This window comes from Xenopus laevis, chromosome 7L, assembly GCF_017654675.1.
Source record: "Xenopus laevis strain J_2021 chromosome 7L, Xenopus_laevis_v10.1, whole genome shotgun sequence".
In the NCBI taxonomy this organism is placed as follows: Eukaryota; Metazoa; Chordata; class Amphibia; order Anura; family Pipidae; genus Xenopus; species Xenopus laevis.
Window position 1 is genome coordinate 109,210,755 of NC_054383.1, and position 17,696 is coordinate 109,228,450.

At 39.3% G+C, this 17,696-nt stretch overlaps 1 protein-coding gene across 7 annotated transcripts in view; it reads left to right on the plus strand.

The window, feature by feature from the left end:
• The first annotated feature begins 16,904 nt into the window (after positions 1-16,904).
• Positions 16,905-17,696, plus strand: part of LOC108696665 (myosin-10) — a 114,552-nt gene continuing 113,760 nt past the window's right edge. For 5 of the 7 annotated variants that reach the window (XM_041569487.1, XM_041569488.1, XM_018226222.2 and 2 more), the window contains exon 1: positions 16,906-17,056. The gene's annotated coding sequence lies outside the window, so the exon portion shown is untranslated. Of the gene's footprint in view, positions 17,057-17,696 lie in introns of all 7 variants that reach the window. The other 2 variants (XM_041569485.1, XM_041569486.1) reach the window with 1 other exon arrangement.

Here is a 17,696-nt window from a genome sequence, read left to right on the forward strand (position 1 = left end):
AAATAAAACAGGAAGGGTCACATGAAGGGCTTTACTGTTGATTATGTGTGATTATTCAGCTGGCCCGTGGGCTCTTTGGCTACTTTGTCACACCATGCAGTTAGCCACTCCCATCTTAAATCTCATCATGCGGGTGATATATATATATAGTCCGTGTGACCCTAGCCTTGTTAGCATTGTTTACATCAGCTGTGCCATGTTTTGTATTCTCTAGTATACCAACTCTGGGGCTATATAATACAGTCCAATGATAATAATGTGAATTATGGGAGGAATCTGTATGTTAGAGCAACCTTTTACGCCTGACCTTGCTGATATTTCCACGTGAAGAGCTCAGGTTGAGTTGGAATTTACCCTGGAGTGTGTTTAGCAAACTGACAGGTGGGAGGCGAAACAAGAGATGTGCTGAAAGGCATGTCATTAACCAGCCTGCTCTTAATGATTACTTAGTGCAGGGGTCCCCAACCTTTTTTACCCGTGAGCCACATTCAAATGTAAAAAGAGTTGGGGAGCAACACAAGCATAAAAAAGTCCCTTGGGGTGCAAAATAAGGGCTGTGATTGGCTATTTGGTAGCCCCTATGTGAACTGGTAGCCTACAGGAGTCTCTACTTGGCACTATACTTAGTTTTTATGCAACCAAAACTTGCTTTCAAGCTTGGAATTCAAAAATAAGCACCTGCTTTAAGGACCCTGAGAGCAACATCCAAGGGGTTGGAGAGCAACATGTTGCTCGCGAGCTACTGGTTGGGGACCACTGACTTAGTGAATAGCAGCAACACAATCACTTGTGTGTTATTGTGTCTGTGTGGCTTTATAACTGGAAGGTAAATAAAGGCTGCTCCAACTGGGAACAGTTTCCAGTGTTTGAAGGCAGCTCGTCCCATGGAGGTCATTTGGTCTAACTTTAGTCAGGATTGTGCTTTGGAAGAAATGTGAAGATGCCCCTATCAGCAGATTAGCTGGAAGCTGACATTGAATGTTAGCTATGACTACACCAACACATACTACCAAACTGGTTATTAAAACATTGGGAGTAATTAACTCTATTTCTGTCTGCATCAAAGGGGTTATCCGCTCTCCAGTTTACTTACTAGCATAGAGTAATGTTTTTACTTTAGGCATTATGGGTTTATGTTTAACTCTCTCTATGCTTCTCTGTCTCATTTGGATACTATATGTTTTATGGTAAGTGCAACCAGGACTAAGGGCAGTGTCGGACTGGGACACCAGGGGCCCATCAAAAAACCTTAGACCTAGGGGCCCACTCTCAGTACCATTATTATTCCTCTACTCACTCAACCTCTATTCTCCTAGTCTCTTTTCTTTACATACTATAATCTATTATTCCATCTATTTAGCCTCTTTGTTCTTATAGAAATAGGGAATGGCCATGAAATAGGCCAAATGTTTAGCAACATGAGGGCCCACTAGGGTTGCCACCTTTTCTGGAAAAAAATACCGGACTTCCTATATATTTATTTTTTTTCCCTATTAATAACATTGGGATCAACCATCATTTTTACCGGCCAAGCCAGTAAAATACCGGCCAGGTGGCAACCCTAGGGCCCACTGACACCTGGGCCCACCGGGAGTTTTCCTGGTAACCAGGAGGGCCAGTCCGACACTGACTAAGGGGCAGATTTAAAAAGGGTCGAAGTGAGAATTTGAAATCAAAATTATTATTTTTTTCTCAAAACTCTCAAATTCAATTGGGAAATAGCCAAACTCGATTTGAGTCATAATTTGAATTTTGAGATTTATCATACTCTGGTCCTTTAAGAACCGAAGTTCAACTATTTGCCACCTTAAACCTGCTGAATTACTGTATAACTCAATGGCAGAGGTCCAGGGATCAATTTGATGATGTTTGCAGCCTTCCTGACATTCGTGTTTTTTTTTCGGGGGAAAAAAACTCGAATCAAGTTTTTTAAATTCAAATCGAGTTTTTCTAATTCGAATCGAATTTGATTCGAGTTTCTAGGTCGTCTCAATTCATCCGAGTTTTTATTAATAAATTTCGATTGGTGGAATTTCAGATTTATAGGAGTTTATGGGAGTTTTAAAAAAACTCACATGAATTCAAAATTTGACCCTTGATAAATGTGCCTCTAAGGGTTTACATACAAAACAACTTGGGAGGGCCACACCTGCCTCCACTTAGACAGCCATGGATGACAATAAAGATGGCCATGCATGCACAGATTTGGTCAAGTTACGACCACAATGCCACACCATCTGGGCACAAATCTCTAATCAAGGGTCCATTTTAAAAGTTGTTCAGTCCCGACTGGTGCATCGACACATGACTAAGTAAATAGCAACTGCTCTTCCTGCAGATCTGTTCTGTTGGCCAGAACAAATGTTACTAGCCTTTTACTAAAAAGGATATGATTTTTTTTTTTTAAAAAAAAAATTTGGATTAATTGATTTTAATGGAGTCTATGGGAGACAGCCTTTCTTTCTGGATAACAGATGCCTTGAAGCTACCTAAAGTGCACCATGCCCCCTATTTTGTGGTCATGGAAATTCTCAGGCAAGACTAAAATAGTGGATTCGATGCATCCCTACATTATATTATTATTATTCAGACCTTTTCCTAGGCAAGATTTATAAAGGACAGAAAACTCTTGATGCTTCCCCTTTTAACATTACTGGATAACTGATATCAGCAACGATACGATGGCTTAGGCCCCTTGTGGTATTAATACTGACCCAACGAGAGCCTGAAAAGCTAGATGTTCACATTAACCGAGTCATTACAGCCTCTCAGCACAATTATCATGGCTCTTAGCAATCCCAGACAAGGAAATGCTGACAGATAGAGAAGGTGCTGAAAACCAATAAGTAATGTACCAAGATGTAGCTGTTATTATTACATTATATATTTATTATATTATTCTTTAGGCTAGTGGATGCAGTTCTACACTAACTGGAGATCAGATAGCCCTGATATAAAGTGATTCTGGAACCATCTTGCTTTACTATACACACTATGCAACAGCTGCTGCCCTTCCCAGGAAAGAAATAATTCTGTGGGAGCAATGGGATTTCTAGAAACAGTGTGAGGGGCCAGGATAGTTCTCCATCCTTACACCCCACCCTAAATGTATTACTGTATGCAACTGCACAAAATTTATTGTAACAGTATTGTCATTGTGAGAGATATTACCTACTCTACCTACTAGGGATGCACCGAATCCAGTATTTGGGATTTGGGCGAATCCTTCATGAAAGATTTGGCCGAATACCAAATCCTAATTTGCATATGTAAATTAGGGATGGGAAGGGAAAAAGGGGGAAACATTTTTTTACTTTCTTGTTTTGTGACAAAAAGTTCCATGATTTCCCTTCCCACCTCTAATTTACATATGCAAATTAAGATTTGGTTTGGCCAGGCACGAGGATTCGGTCGAATCCGAATCCTGCTGGAAAAGGCTGAATCCAGAACTGAATCCTGGATTCAGTGCATCCCTAATAGCCACTAAACATTGCCATTGTGTTTTCTTCTGTTTGTTTCTACCCTTCCTGTAGAGTGAGACAAGGTGCGAGGATGAGCTGAGACGCCATAACACAAGAAACAAGAGGGGTGGGGCTATTAATAAAAATGGCATCATGTACATTTCTTTTAGTACAGGTATGTAATCAGTTATCCGAAATCCCCTTATCCAAAAAGTTACAAATTACGGAAAGCCCGTCTCCCATAGACTCCATTTTATCCAAATAATTCAAATTTTAAAAAATGATTTCCTTTTTCTCTGTAATAATAAAACAGTAGCATGTTCTTGATCCAAACTAAGATAGAATTAACCCTTATTGGAAGCAAAAACAGCCAATTGGGTTTATTTAATGTTTACATAATGTTCTAGTAGACTTACAGTATGAAGATCCAAATTACAGAAATTCATTATCCAAAAAAAATCCAGGTCCTGAACATTCTGGATAACAGGTCCCATAACTGTAAAGCTTTCTCCCTTATAAATGACATTATTTATATTATGATGCACATAACAGTTTTAAAATATAAAATTAGGGATGCACTGAATCCAGGATTTGGCCTTTTTCAGCAGGTTTTGGATCTGGCGGAATCCTTCGCCCCGGCCGAACCGAATCTGAATCCTAATTTGCAAATTAGGGGGGAGGGAAATCGTGTGACTTTTTGTCACAAAACAAGGAAGGAAAAAATGTTTTCCCCTTCCCACCGCTAATTTGCATATGCAAATTAGGATTCAGATTCGATTCAGTATTCGGCTGAATGTTTTGCGAAGGATTCTGGGGTTCAGCCGAATCCAAAATAGTGGATCCGGTGCATCCCTATATAAAATGCTGTCATCAGGGGCTTAACTACAGAGGAAGCAGACCCTGCAGCTGCAGGAGGGCCCAGGAGGTATAGGGGGCCCCATGAGTCCCTAATTAATAAGCAATTTCAACATATATTGGTAAAAAAGGACAACTTCTAGATATGTTGGGGGCCCTGAAATTAATTTGCTGTGGGGCCCAGTAACATTTAGTTACGCCACTGGCTGTCATGCTGATATCCTGTATACCAGGAATATCTAATCTGCTTCCCCAACAGCCAAAGCAATTTTATAGGAGAACATATTCAAAACAGAAGAAAAATACACTTGTGATATGATGGCAAAGTACAACTAAGCAACATCCGCAATGGACTTTGGCTGTATTGCATGCTTGCTGTTCATCTAGGCGTGTCAAATGAACGACTTTCTTTAATTGGGCATTGTTGGCTATGCCCACTATACATGCTGTGCCAATGGCTTAAGGTTATTATTTGTTTTTGTATCCTTTATGCACATTACAACGGCTGAGTGGAGACAAGTATTTGGATTCAAACGTTGACATTCTTGTGTGCAGATTACATTCATTAGGAGGGATATTCAAAAAGCTCAGGGACATTACTACAATGGAAGCAGCAGGCCCGGATTTGTGGAAAGGCCACCTAGGCCCGGGCCTAGGGTGGCAGGATTTTAGGGGGGCACCATGCTGCCCAACCACACCCACATTGGTTCAAAAACACTGGGGATGTGCTGGAGATACCATCATTTTTTAAATTCCCATGCGCCAATCCCCATTGCTCCGATAAAGATGATGAAAATTTGCACAAATAAAGGGGAGCAGAAAGGGGCGAAGAACTGCAGTGGGCCTAGGGGCGCCCACTATGTAAATCCGGCCTTGGGAAGCAGACCCTGCGGTTGCAGGGGGGCCAGGAGTGTAGGGGTCCAGTAAGGCCCTACTTAATGAGCAATTTCAATATATCGTAGAATAGGTCAAATTACCAATGTTTTGGGACCTTAAACTGAAGCAAAAGCGACTGAAAAAGTGACTTAACCTGGAAGCCGCTTACTATTGGTAATGACGTTATTTGTGGATGCTAGAATTTGTGAATTAGCAGTTACTTTTTAAGCAACTTATATTGTTTAATCATTTTTTCTATGGAGACTGGCATTGATGTAAGCAATATGGCAGACTAACAGATATACCCTAAATGCATAATAGTCTCTGTCCTCTGACTTAACTGTATAATTAACGGAACAGATACGGTAGTTAAACCATACTTTAAAAATGGTGTATATAATGGAAACATTCAGAAGACTTGAGGCAAATAGAAAGTATACACCAAAATGACAAAACGGTGCACCGGAAACATCCCCATGGAGGCCACTTATCCTCACATTTACATCTGATATTTTTTAAGCCAAGTTAGATATATTGTTTTATGGCCTCTCTTATAAAGCAACCATTTAAAGCTGAACTTTGCAATAGTAAATAGAACAAAGGTTACCTCCCTATTGCACGCTATGTAAATGATGGCTTAAAGATGCTCATCGTCAGCTTTTAATAACTTATTTTATAGCTCAGAGGAATGCCTTCCACATTACAGTAGCCTTAAAGATGGTCAGAACTGCTCAGTTGTCTCCCATGGTTTCCTGACAGGGGCCAGTATTGAGTTATTCTCAGCCTAAAAAGGCACATGTGCAATCAGCTTGTAAGGATATTTTAACACGCAAGAGCTTCTCATCCAGTGAATTTCAGCAGGTGGAGAATACAGCTCAAACATCTTGCCATTGCATTGAAAGAAAACTGTCTGTTGCTGCAAAAGACTGGCATTTTTAGGCCAAGAACTGCCTGTCGCACGCAGTGATCAATGGCTTCCATCCATATCAATGACAGGAGGCATAGGGAGGCATCGGGGGAAGATGAATTTCATTATCAAAATCACGAAGGGGAAAAGCTTGATCATTAATAAATCTGCCCCCATGAGCCTCACTGAGCCTCCACAATAAGTGTTTTCTTAGTGATGGGCGAAGCGAATTTTCAGCAAAAAAAAGTCTATGGGCGTCAATTTTCGCTCTTCACTACTGAGGATATTTGTGTTTTGCATTTTGGTATTTTAGCAATTAGTGGCTTATTCAGAGGATTAGGGTCCCAAGGGAAATAAAATATGTTCAGTAGTATATTTAATGCAAATTCAAACCTCTTATCCTTTATGAGTCACTTCGGAAATGATATTTGATACCTATGGAGCTGAATTTACAATTAGTCGTTGCTTGTAAAAGAGACAATGAGTGGATCTTTATAATAACTAAGAGAAAGGTGTGTCCCTTGATTTACTCAGTTGAGTTCATTGCATGGGCAGCTCAGCGATACCTGCCTGATGGCTGAGCGGAAATTAAACCTGACACAATACATCTACATTTCTTTCAAAGAATGGATGGATGCTTCTGTCTCAAGCTTTTTACTTGTTACTTAATAATATGTATTGTTCCAACCTGTCTGCAAATCTCTCCGTTTTAAGAGAATTTCCCTACATTTGATGAGAACATCAGTGGACCGAAGATCCGTGATACTTGGAAGGGACCACTTTTTAACTATAACAAAAACATTCTCTGGTTTTTGTAGCTGTAAAGCACTCAGACATTCAACCAGTGCAGTTTTTAGCAGCGGTGGAAGTTGTACTATTGACTACTTGCAGCTAGACTTTCATTAATGCAGCAGCCTTTATTTCCAATCAGCTGTACAGGTATGGGATCCATTATCTGGAAACCCGTTTTCCAGAGAGCTCTGAATTACGGGAAGGCCGTCTCCCAAAGACTCAAATAATCCAAATTTTTAAGAACGATTCCCTTTTTCTCTGTAATAATAGATCAGTGCCTTTTACTTGATCCAATCTAAGGTATAATTAATCCTTATTCGAGAAAAAAATTCTTATTGGGGTTATTTAATGTTTAAATGATCTTCTAGTAGATTTAAGGTATGAAGATCCAGATTACAGAATCCGGAATCAGTTATCCGGAAAACCCCAGGTCCCGAACATTCTGGATAATAGGTCCCATACCTATACTACCAGAAATAAGCACTTCATAAAGAATCATATAATGTCCTGGGTAGGAGGACACTGCTATATTATTGAAAAAAGGTCACTGTATTCCTTTAATTCTTTATAAATGATCCTCTGAAGCAGCTCAAGGAGTTATGACATGTATATATACTAGGGATGCACTGAATCCACTATTTTGGATTCGGCCGAACCCCTGAATCCTTCACAAAAGATTTGGCCAAATACCGAACCAAATCCTGATTTGCATATGCAAGGGAGAAGGGGGAACCCGTTTTTACGATTTCCCTCCCCGCACCTAATTTGCATATGCAAATTAGGATTCGGTTCAGCCAGGTAGAAGGATTCGGCCGAATCTGAATCCTGCTTAAAAAGGCCAAATCCAGAACCGAATCCTGGATTCGGTGCATCCTATATATATATATATATATATATATATATATATATATATATATATATATATATATATATATATATATATATAGATATATATATCTATATATATATATATATATATATACACATATATATATATATATAATATAGATTCCTTGTTGATGTATATTGAGCATTAAATTGTAGCAGTAGCTTTCCAAGGACTTTTCTGTTTACAGACATCGCAGGAGGGCACTGGCATAGCTATGGAAATTGTTTCCGTTTCAGCTTTTTTAAATCTAGCTGATGATTGTGTTCAATCGGGTTGTTTTATTAACAGCTTGCAAGATTTTCTCCAAATCAGCTGTATTTGGGTTCTACCTTAGACCCTGTACCTCCAACTGCCCTCTTCCTTCATGCTCTGTTGCGTCAGTTTCATTTTTTGACTGAAATCAACCCCCTTTGTTTCAGCAATTACGCAATCAGAGTGTTTTAGCAGAGACAATTCTCGGTATTGTCTGTAGCAGGGTATTTTCTAGCATTTCATAGCTGCAACAAAACATTGAGCGACAAGTAGCACCGTCTATCACTGCCCTAATTCATAGTAACAATAATCAAAGTCCTCAAGTGCCGTTGCATGAAGAATTGCCAAGAGTCAGGCCCTGAGTCAGCATTTCTCTGATTTATGTTGCTGGCAGTCTTGGCAAGGTCTTAGCAGCCAAGATTGTTCCTTTACATGGTCTAAAAGTGATTGTTGTTTGGCTAGGCTCTCCCCAATGATTGAACCCAGGGTGCTACAGCCACAGCCATGCAAAACATCCATGATAAAACCATTGGCTAATCAAATTAAGAGCCAGCCCATATCTTTCTCTGCACAGATATTGTCACATAGCTTGTTCCTTTTCATATGGCCACTGTGTTATGCACTATATGTGTCAGTATTTATATATAATACACAAAAGCCATGAATATCTTGTAAATAATATCCTTATAAATGGTGAGTTCTGATGTCATCAGTTACAAACGGTGAGTTCTGATGTCATTTGTCACATGACTCACTGAAACTTGTGTATCATAATAAATAAAGTACCCCCAGTTGCAAAATATGAGGATATTAGAAGTTACCTTGGAGTTCCATGACCTTTATAAAAACACTCGGCCTTCGGTAACTTATAATATCCTTATATTTTACAAGAGGGGGTACTTTATTCACTATATATACTATGCCTACATTCAAACCTGCTTGAATTGTGGAAATCACGCAGCCCCAGAGATAATTAATAATGATTATATAAGTGGTGATAAATGCTTGTGTTAGTGGATGTTCATTGCGTTAGTGGATGTTCCTTGCATGAGCCATTGTGTTGTGTGTGTGTGTGTGTGTGTGTGTGTGTGTATATGTCCAGATCATATGTAGCAGTCAAGTTGTGTCACTGCATTAGGTAATGTTACTGTATTAGGTAATGTTACTGTATTAACCCTTTCAGGCTTTGCCTTGTGTGCTTAAGTTGACAGTTGGCAACCATTGAATTACAGCATTCAAGGTGTGACTGCTCCAGGCAGACACTTGCTACCAAGCGGCCCCACCCCAGCAGATTGTCTCTCTCATTGTACAACTATTTCAGCTCCATTACGTTACACGCAGCACACACCCTACCTGCCTCTGACCACACCTCCTGCTCGTGGCACCCAGCCAAAGGGTGGTGAACGCTGCATGTGCTGTGCTTTTTCTGCCCTTTTTTGGAAGTGGGGGTAAAAAGACAGTTTTCCTTACCTCCTCCCACCCGCAGCACATTCGATCTATTGTCTCTGGGGTGTGGATACAGGAGTGGCATGGGACAGGCTATCCTCCTTCATTCATTAGTGTCTGCCTTTGGGTGGCTGGCATTTATATAGCATCACTTATTTTCTCCCCACCTATAGATTATTACTTGGGTACGAGTTTCTGTGGAGTACTCTATTTATCATATAAGAACAGCAGCATCATAGGCTCTCAAAAGCACAAACCTGTCTTTCTGTAAGATTTCTTGGTTCAATTAAATTATATATATTTTTTATAATAAGGTACCAGATCTGAAAAAAGCTAATTATTTACTCATGTCATATATACTTGATGCATACTGGGGCTGTACAAAACAGTCTTTGGCAACTTTTGTAAAAAAAAACATGCGTAATTGTGCAAAAGTGCCCTTGTACTTGTTTTTGTGTTTTTGTATATATAATTAAAGTGTTTTACCTGCAGTGATTCTTAGCACTTACAATGGCAGGTGATAAAAAGCCACATGTGTCATGACTATAATATAAACAGTGGGCTCCGATAGGGTTTTCAAGAAGAAGGAAAGCTACAGAGACAGTTTATTGCCAATAGATTAGCCACAATAGTGCAAGCTATAACACTGTATTTATTCTGTAGAATGCTTTACCATACCAGATTAAACAGCTCTAGAGACTTTCTGTTTGTTTATGATAGCAGCTGCCATATTAGCTTGCTGTGACATCACTTCCTGCCCGAGTCTCTCCCTGCTCATTTATAGGTCTGGGCTCAGATTACAGCAGGAAGGAGAGATGGGAGGGAGAGAGGAGCAAACTGAGCATGCTCATGCCCTGCCCTGGAGGTTTAAGCTGAAAACAGGAAATCTAATACTGAAGTCCATGTGTACACAATAGAAGGACAGAAATGCAGTGTTTTCTTTTGACAGAGGAACAGCACTACTTTAAGGGTTTACTGGTGTATTTAAATAGGCCTTTCTGATAAAGCTTACTTAGTTTAAACCTGTCCTTCTCCTTTCAAACACTGCAGTCTAACAGGTGCAATAAAGTGATACATTTAGGGGCAGGTTTATCAAGGGTCGAATTGAAAATTCGAATTTTCAAATTTATTATGGTCAAAACCGTCAAATTCGACTAAGAAGTTATTAAAATTCGATTTGAGTTTTTCAAAAAATTCCCAATTCAATTTTCGAGATTTGTTATACTCTAGTCCTTTAAGAATTTGAAAAAAACCTGCCGAATTGCTGTTTAAGTCAATGGGAGAGGTCCAGGTCAATTTTGAGTTGTCTGCAGTCTTCCTGACATTCAATTTTTTATTTTTTTGGAAAAATCCGAAAAATTAGATCAGAGTTTTCAGGTCGATTCCATTCATCTGAGTTTATAAAATTAGATTTTTTAATACATTTGTTTTGTCGAATTTCAAACACATGAATGAATTCGAAATTTAAACGTTGATAAATGTTCCTCTTAATGTTAGCCATAAAGCGTGATCGAGCTGTTTGCTTGTGAGAGAAAGGAAGTAGGCATAATTATGTGGCCTATAATATTGACATTTGGAACAATTAACTTACCGGATATAACATATGTTTATTCTGGCAATGGATAGTGACTATTGTACGTACCTTCTCTAGTCTTATCTTCTACCTCTTAATCAAGAGATAAAATATTGTGTTATCTGCATTTCCTTCTAGCTCAAAGAGTTTGTTCATCTGGTTGTTTCAGATACTTCACTGACAATAAATACTTTTTTTTTTTAAATTTTTTTCTAATTATGACTATTTTTCTAATATTAAAGTGTAAAGTTTAATTTTACATCTTCTTATGTCTTTTTGAAGCAGCTCTGGAAGGGGGGGATCACCGACTCTGTAAGATGAAGGAACAAATTGCTTGTCCTGTGTCAGAGACTGCACAAAATCTTGTTTTCCTCGGGGTCTGTACTGTGAAATTGTGTTCCCTCTTTCTAGAGAAAACATCCACAACAGACCAGTAAGACTGTTGTGAGTAGGCATATTGGATAGCATAGAGTGAGTTGCATCTGGGTCCAATATGGTGGACAAAAATCATGCCAAATCAACTTAGCCAAAGCCCTGTGCAAATAAACTCTTTCATTATTTTCAGCACAACCCTAATGAACTGAATGTGTTTTGTTGTTTCATTCGGTTAAGTTACTGTTGCAAGGATAGTGTAGAATAAATAAAGGGATAATGTCATGGGAAAAAAACTTTTTTCAAAACGCATCAGTCAATAGTGCTGTTCCAGCACTGAAATCTGTTTCTCAAAAGAGCAACCAGATTTTTTTATATTTAATTTTGAAATCTGACTTGGGGCAAGATATGTTGTCAGTTTCCCAGTTTCCCAAACCATGTGACTTCTGCTCTGATAAACTTCAGTCACTCTTTACTGCTGTACTGCAAGTTAGAGTGATATCACCCCCCCCTACCCCAGCAGCCTAACAACAGAACAATGGGAAGGTAACCAGGTAACAGCTCCCTAACACAAGAAAACAGCTCCCTGGTAGATCTAAGGACAGCACTCAAAAGTAAAATCCAGGTCCCACTGCAACACATTCAGTTACATTGAGTAGGAGAAACAACAGCCTGCCAGAGAGCAATTCCATCCTAAAGTGTTGGCTCGTTCTGAAAACACATGACCAGGTAAAATGACCTGAGATGTCTGCCTGCACACCAATATTACAACTTAAAAAAATACACTTGCTGGTTTAGGAATGACATTTTATATTCTAGAGCAAATTATTTGCAGTGTAAACAGTGTAATTTAGAAATAAAAACGACATCATAAAAACCATGACAGAATCCTATTAAACATACTTATATATCAGTGTTTTTCAGACATTTTGGGTTCAAGTACTATTTTGTGGTCCACTTGGTTAAGGTCCTATAGACAAGCGGCAACTTATTGGCCGGTGTATGAGCCATTTCTAACAGCCTATCCTAAGGGCCATCGATTAGATTTGGCCTTTCGTGTCCCCAACGGCACCCAGGTTAAATCAAACCTTCAGGCTGGGCTCCTAATATTATTCAGACTACAGTTTGAGAAATATTGCTGTATGCTGTGACATTTCTAGCCTATTGGAGATGTGTGTTTGTAATGTCACATGAAACTGTTTCGTGAAAATAATCAGGTTTCAGTGCTTGACTGTCCTTGATCTGTCTGTTAGGCAGTTTATTACAGGAACTGTAAATGGCAACCTTTAGATCTTGCCTCATTCTGGAATTCTATATATTTTCTGCTCCTGTCTTAGTTATTTTGAATTATAACATTGCATAGCTGACAGGAACTTCCTTTATTTTTTGTGGCCAGTACTAATAATCATCTAAATGCACCGTATTATAAATGCAATGCATTATAAATGCAACTATATCTGATAGCCCAAACACTTTGGAATTGTTCTGCACTGCTGGTTCTGTCTCATGAAACAATGTAGCAGAAGTCAGCCGTGAAGGCTTCTTCACAGGTATGTTCAGCTGCTGTCTTCTGCTATATTGTTAACCCCCGGGGCAGACAATAGAAAGGGACATACAGACAACAAATAGCTTTTAAAACCAACCAAAAATGGGTAATGAATGTATATTGGAAAGTTGCTTTCATTAGGCACCAGCATTGTTCCTGATTTTGTACCTTGAAAACTCAGCACAAGAGTAAGATCTATAATAATCAGGAGAGCATATATATTTAATTTTCACTAACGCAAAAATCCGCCTGTTACATATATCTGAATTTTGTACAGAGTTTACTATCACTTTGAATTTCTGTGGGATTTTGAAGAATATTTGTATTCAGTATGTGCAGGAGGTACCATGCTGCTTGCTTTAAAGGGGTTGTTCACCTTTAAGTTTCGTTTTAGTATGTTATATAATGGCTAATTCTAAGCAACTTTTCAATTGCCCATTATTTTTCATTTTTTTGTATAGTTTTTGAATTATTTGCCTTCTTAAATGATTTCTCCTGACTCTTTCATCAAGTATTTAAATGGGGGTCACTGCCCCATCGAAAACAAATGCTCTGTAAAGGCTACACATTTAGGGGCACATTTACTATTGGTCAAATATCGAGGGTTAATTAACCCTAGATATTCGACCGTCGAAGTAAAATCCTTCAACTTCGAAGGAAAAATCGTTCGATCGAAAAATTAAATCCTTCAAATTGAATGATTCGAAGGATTTTAATTCATTGATTGAACGATTTTCCTTCGATAAAAAAATACTTAGAAAGCTTATGGGGACCTTCCCCATAGGCTAACATTGGTGCTCGGTAGGTTTTAGGTGGCGAAGTAGGTGGTCGGAGTTTTTTTTAAAGAGACAGTACTTCGACTATCGAATGGTCGAATAGTCAAACGATTTTTAGTTGAATCGTTCGATTCGAAGTCATAGTCGAAGTAGCCAAAAAAAAACGTCGAAATTCAACGTTTTTTTCCTTCTAATCATTCACTCGAGCTAAGTAAATGTGCCTCTTATTGTTATTGCTACTTTTTAACTCCTCTTTCTATTCAGACCCTTTCCTATTCATATTCAAGTCTCTTATTCAAATCAATGCATGGTTGCTAGCGTAATTAGAACCCTAGCGACCAGACTGCTGAAATTGCAAACTGGAGAGCTGCTGAATTAAAAGCTAAATAACTCAAAAACCACAAATAATAAAAAATGAAAACCCAATTGCAAATGGTCTCAGAATATCACTCTGTACCTCATATTAAAAGCTCAAGTTAAAGGTGAACAACCCCTTTAATGTGGTAAAATCAAATCTCTTCCATAGAGATGGCTAAATCACAATGAAGAATGATCGAATCAATAGTAATGTTATGCAGAGCTCCCCTCCTGCCCCTTCCATGCCCTTCTGTGCAATAAACTGCTCTATAAACAGCCTTATTGTTTCTCTATGTATCTCTGTACAGAAACAATACTCAGGCAATGGCTGAATGCAGCCATCTGCCTAGCGGATAACAGGCAGGGTAGCAAACTGCCCACATGCTATTAACTGTGTCTGTTAAAAAATCTGGGAAATATTTCAACCAAAATAAGCGTATGGTCCCACAAGTGACTTGATTGGAGCATATTCCTGACAATGGCAGAGCATTGTTTTAATGATCTGGAAATGTGTTCTGTAATGATCCAGGCCTCTCGTGTAAACTGTTTTGTACAGCAATAAATCTCCTATTAAGGACCAGTAAAAGCATATTAATCATGCTATGGCATTATATACAATATAGACTTAATACCAGCTGTGCCTGACTTGCTTCTGGCACTGTGAATATTTGCTGTGACTTGATATGAGTTGACTTTAAAGACAAAATAATAAATACCATGTTTCTTAAAGCAGGGTCGCTATCAGAAATCATGGGGCCCCGTACAAAAAAAAATTCTGGGCCCCCTGGTCCCTGTCCACCCCAAGCACCCCAAGCCCCACTCCACAATAAAAAGGCCACACAGACATCAACACTAAAACTGTAAAAACACTCTCCAAAAAGTTATAAAAAGCCATTGGTGGTCAGGGCCCTCCTAGAAGTTAAAAACAAAAATTATGGACCATGGTCAGGGGCCCCCTATAAGTTCAAAAGAAATTGGGGGCCATGGCCAGGGGCCCCCTATATGTTAAAAAAGAAAACATTGGTAACCAGCAGTGGCATAACTAGATATTACTGGGCCGCACAGCAAATTATTTTTCAGGCCCCCAAAATGCCTAGAGGTTGACCCATTTTACAAATACTTATTGAAATTGTATATGAATTATGACCTCATGGGGCCCCTATACCTCCTGGGCCCCCCTGCAGCCACAGGGTCTGCTTCCTCTGTTACGCCCCTGGTACATTTTTTAAAACATTGGTGGCCAAGCGACTTTCAGTGTCTGACTAATTTGGGAAATGCAGCACGGCTGGGCCCCCCTTAAAGCTTAAAAACCATGGGTACAGCTGCCCCCCCCCCTCTGCCCCCCTGATGACTTAAAGAGTCCACCCCAGCATTTTTTTTCATAATGAAACAGAATGTGATTCTAAGCAACTTTCCAATATTTTTTTTATTGCATCCAAAATTCAGTGCTTATAGTGTTATTTGTGAGCCACAAACTGATATTGGAGAATTTCATATTGAAAGCAATAAAAAAAAGTATTCATTGTGGATCTTTTTTTTTTTTAATGTTTTCTACTGCGTGGCAATGCATGGGTTAACTGCATGTTACCCACAGCAACAAAGACCAATACACACTGCAATAAAAATATGTATTGCTGAAATTTTATGATGTTCAGCGTTGCCCTCTGCTCCTCTGAGTACAGACACACAGGGAGACGGGAGATCAATTAACCCGTGCCGTGCCATACAAGTGCTTTGTAAGTGCCGGTGGCTCAGTAGCACTTCTACTTTGCAGAGCTGGAGTTTGATTCTGGCCACCTGGGCATTAAGTGCAAGGAGTTAATATGTTTCACCCTTACTGTATGAATGTGATAGGGACCTTAGAGTGTAAGCTCCAATGGAGAAGCAACTAAAGCCCTTTAAGAGGTGGTTCACCTTTAAGTTAACTTTTAATATATTATAGAATGGCTCATTCTAAGCAACTTTTCAACTGGCCTTTATTTTTTATAGTCTTTGAATTATTCTCCGTCTTTTCCTGTCTCTTTCCAGCTTTCAAATGAGGGTCACTGACCCCATCTAAACAACAAATGCTCTCTAAGGCTACAAATAAATTGTTATTGCTTCTTTTTAGCACTCATCTTTCTATTAAGACCCTCTCCTATTTATATTCCAGTCTCTTATTCAAATCAATGCATGGTCGCTAGGCAGGGGCGTAACTACAGAGGAAGCAGACCCTGCGGCTGCAGGGGGGCCCAGGAGCTATAGGGGTCCCTGAGACCCTAATTAGTGTACAATATCGATAAATATTGGTAAAATGGGTCAACCTCTTGACAATTTGGGGGCCTGAAAAATAATTTACTGTGGGGCCAAGTATTATCTAGTTATGTCACTGTTGCTAAGGTAATTTGCACCCTAGCAACCGTAGTGCTGAAATTGCAAACTGGAGAGCTGCTGAATAAAAAGCTACAAAACTCAAAAACTGCAAATAGTAAAAAATAAAAAGACAATAAGCAAATTGTCTCAGAATATCCCTCTCTACGCCATACTAGAAGTTAATTTAAAGGGGAACAACCCGTTTAAAGGTGCCCATGCCCCTCTCATTTGCAGAGGCCTGGCAAGTCTGTGAGTAGCTGAGCTCTGCAATGTCAGTGAGAGTCTTGTGCCCAGTGCAAAAGGAATCTGATTGAGTGGCCCATCCCTGTGTCTCCTAGGTGTAATGTTTGCTTGTAGGGCACTAGCACTCTACATGGGAGAGACAGCAGTGAATTTCTGGCCCCTCCTTTCTCACTGACATCACAGGGACCTTTGTACCCCCTCCCACTCCATTCCCTTCCATGCACTGACAGTCGAGTATCTGAATGCAGAGCCGGCTGGGAGACAGAGCTACCTTGGATTTAACTACCTGCTACGAAGCAGAAGGGAGCCGGGCCTTTTATTTGTGTCTGCTGGAAGCAAATCGACCGTTTCCTTCCCACGTAAGGCACAATGATTGTTTCCTGCATGCTACAAGATATACACGTTTTCTACACTGGGCAGATATTCGTTACCTTCGTTTGCCAAGGGCTTAACCCCGAAAGCACCAGGAGACTCAGCTCTTTGCAAAGTCTTGCAGCAGGAGTGCCCATACTTTACTAATGCCAGGTCTACTTTTTAGTGCTGATGTCCCATTAAAAAATATTACTTAAATATTGATTGATGAGAAACTCTATATTGTTATATTTAACAAACAACTATTTCTTATGTAACCTAATAAATATCTGAATGAAAAGAATGAAACAGGAGGGTGATTTAGAGAAGCTGTTTGTTGACAGTGTCTTGAGATCTACTGATCACCATCTTAAGGTCTACTGGTAGATCCCCATCTATCTTTTGGGCACCCCTGTCTTGTAGTCTTCTCTGGCAATATCATTTTGCTTATTATTAAAGAGTATATATATTGAATGTGCAAAGAGATTATCAGCATGATTTCGTGGCCTCATACTTTAGAAGCACAGGATGATATTTAGAAAAATGCAAGGGGGGCTATTGTGGTGCAAAGCAAATGCTAGTGTACGTATGCAGGGAAACTAACAGAAAGCATGAAAAACAGATGGTCAATTTACAGTCCTAGTATTT